The sequence below is a fragment of the Oryx dammah genome, unplaced genomic scaffold (genome assembly GCF_014754425.2).
Source record: "Oryx dammah isolate SB20612 unplaced genomic scaffold, SCBI_Odam_1.1 HiC_scaffold_5, whole genome shotgun sequence".
NCBI lineage: Eukaryota > Metazoa > Chordata > Mammalia > Artiodactyla > Bovidae > Oryx > Oryx dammah.
The window spans coordinates 48,224,132-48,227,660 of NW_024070189.1; positions in this window are offsets into that span (position 1 = coordinate 48,224,132).

Consider the following 3,529-nt stretch of genomic DNA (forward strand, 5'->3'; position numbering starts at 1 on the left):
CGGAAAAGGGCCCTAACAAAGCCCAGAGAGGAGAGGCAACTGGGCCGTGGTCACACAGGCAGCTGGACAAAGGCTAGCCTGGGTTTGCTCTTCAGCAGCAAACATGTAAGAACGTCCACCTGCGAACGTGTCTGCCTTTTTAGAGGATGCCAAGGAGAACACAAGACAACTTGCTCAGTGGCAAAGTTTCAGGCCCCAAGAGTAGCAGCTGGGCAGGGGAGTGTTAATGGCATGTTTGAATGTATAGGGTCTGGGGATGGACACTGCTGACTGTCCAAGGCTACTCACATCATACCACGAGGGTGGCCTAGGCTCCTGCCAGCCCGCAGTGATCCCAGGAGCTCCTGCAGGGATTAGCAGCCTTGGCTACCTTGTAACAAGTCACCTGTGGCCCAGCGGTAGTGATGAGGAGCCAGGCCTAGAGGCACGAAAGCCTGGGGGATGCTGAGAATCCTCCGGGTCCCGTGGCCAAAGTGGAGAGAAGCCAGGAGCTCTGGGGTCAACAAGGAGGAAAGGAAAGCCTGAGGCACTTGGAGCCCCAGAAGCCCCCTAATCTCCCGGAGGCCTGGTGGGTACCAGCCAGGCCTGCTGATACTACAGAGGCTTCATCAGGGCCTGCATGAAAGCGCCCTCGTCCCTCCAGACTCACTGGGGCTTGTCACCACGACAGAAGCCTGCTGCCAACATGCCTCCCCGCCCGGGTGAGGGCTCGGATGCTCACATGGAGGCGCAGCTGGCAGGGGAAGGGGCAACAGGCAGGGGGAGGGGGAGGGCCTTGCTCTCTCTAGATCACAGACAGCTCGAGAGCAGAGACAGAGTAAACAGCACCAGGCTGGTGACTACTTATCCAAGGCCCCTTTTAAAGAGGCCCAGGGGCCTGGATGAGGCTCTACAAGGTACCCTGCAGGTGTCCGCACACCCCCAAGGCTTGGGGGCTGATTTCTGGAGTTGGGAGACTGGTGTTCCAGTCCTCCACTGAGCCAGGATGAGGCATCCAGGCAGCAGGCGCCCGCTCTCAGGTGCTGGCGGGCACCTGCCCGGCACCAGGAGTCTCACTGAGGCACCTGAGTGCTCCTCTCAGTCTGCCTCTAAGTGCCTCCCTTGCCTCACCCTAGGCCCAGCCTCCCACTAACCTGCCAGTGAGCCCAGCCAAGCACTCCCTCCTTGCTGTGTTCACCAGTAAAATGGAATGGTGCCAGATGACTCCAAGGGCCAACCTAACTCCAAGCTGGGCGATTCTGCAGGGAGCATAACCGACCTCCACGCTCAGCCCTAGAAACAGGCACAGTGGCCCCCACTCCTGCCATCCAGAAGCCCATCAGGCACCACGCTCCAGGCAGAACACATGGTATAACACCTCTGTGTAACCGTGTGCTCTGCCCTTTCCTAAATGCTTGGCCTCTGCTTCATCAAGCCCTCATTTCACAAATGTGGAAAATGAAGCTCACGGGAGTGAAGCAACTGGCTCAAGCTTACAGTCGGGAAGTGCTGAGTTGAGATTCGAACCAGGGCCTGGCTGTAATCCTACATTCCACAGGATCCGCCAGATAACCCAGAACTCACTACAGCTCAGAAGATGCTACTGGGTCTTTGCACCTCCCACATCTCTGAGGGTGCAATGCTGAGGCTAATGCAAAAGGCGGGCTGCCGGAGGCGGCGGGAGCAGAGGCAGGCATGGGAAGCCTGTGTGGGTGCTGAGCATCTGCAGACTGACCAGCCTCCAGCCCGGCCAGCTGTCCACTACTGTGGCCACAAAGTCCTCATCACCACAAGCACACCACCGCCACCACTGTGCCATTTTTAAACCATCACACAGATGCAAAGCTTTTTCACAGATGCTGCTCTGGCATCACATGACAAGCTTCTAAGATCATGGCAGGGATTTCTTCCCTCTTTCTGCTATGAGGAAAGTAGGGTTCCTGGAGGAAGAGTGACTTCCCAAGAACACAGTGAGGCAATGTTTGGCAGTGAACTTGGAGTCCACACCCTCTGCCTTAGGTCTGGAGCTGTCTACTGCTCCATGCCCTTGACTTTTCAGTTCAACCAGCACTGATGGGCCTATATAACAAACACTTTTTTTTTTGGACCATGCTGCATGGCTTGTGAGATCTCAGTTTCCTGATGAGGGATTGAACTTGGGCCCCAGCAGTGAAAGCACTAATTCCTAACCACTAGACCACCAAGGAGCTCCCACTAACAAACGTTTCTGAGAGCTCATTCTGTGCAGGTATTCAGTTCAGTCGCTCAGTCGTGTCTGACTCTTTGCGACCCCATGGACTACAGGACGCCAGGCCTCCCTGTCCATCACCAATTCCCGGAGTTTACTCAAACTCATGTCCATTGAGTTGGTGTTACACTCACATTTCATGTTATTATCTCATTTAACTATCAAGACAGCTTCACAAACTACTGCCACTGTTCTCATTTCACAGAGACACTGCAGTTCAGAAACATGGCATATCTTCTCCCAGTTCACCATTTTAGAAAGGCACAGAAAGGAGATTCAACCGGAGGTCAGTCTGGCTCTGAGGCCTGCACTTGGAATCTCTGTGCTCACTCTGGGACCAGAGGGGAAAGGAGAGCAGACACACTCAAACAGCATGTGTGCCTGCAGGTTATGGCAAGATTAGGGTAACAGGAAGACAAACAAAGCTCTTGGGGAGCCCAGAAGATGCAGGCTGTTACAAATGTCCAGGCAGGAGGCCAAGAGTCTGAGCAAGGGACATGGGAACAGAGGGAGGTGACAGATGGGAGGGAGGGGGCCTTGTGAGACCTTGGTCAAGTGCCTTGCTTTCTCTGGATCTCAATTTACCCAGCTGTTAAGAAAAGTCCCTGGAATATCTCCAGAGCCCTCTCCACCTCAAAAAACTCTTGAACCCTGGGAAAACAAGCAATGCCTGGTGACAGCCTGGCTGCCAGCCACAGGGGAATCTGAAATGTCCTTGGCTGTCCTGGCATGATTCAACTGCTGGGTAACAGGCTTGCAAAAGCACAGGCTCGGTCAGCATGCCTGGGCACCACTGAAGTGTGGGTCCTAAGGGGGCCACATTCCACCCATTGTCAACCCCTCCATGGCTCCAGTGGAGTAAGCACCCAGGCTAGACCCAGACCAGAAACCGAGGTCGCATCCAAGTGCCCAGTGGAATGTCACTCCAGGCCTGCCCTGCCCTGATCCTGGTTCAGACAACCCGAGGACACTCAACATCACCCACCACTCAAAGCCCCACACTCACATTCCCTAAGGTCAGCCACTGGGATGTAGAGACAAGGGGTTCTGTAGGAGATCTGAGGGAAAATGACAACCTCCATTCCCACAGGATGTGCGCAAGGCAGAAGCTGCCCACGCCAAGTCAGTGAAGACCACCAGTTAAAGGAAGGGCAGAGAGTCCATCAGGGTGGCCCTCAGTTGTCACTCCTGCAGGTGGATGGGGTTCAGGCAAACTCACAACTGCCTCCTCGGAGCACGTGTGGACCAGTCTCCTATTCTACAGCCTGCCGTGGCTCCCACCACCCACGGGGCAGAGCCCCT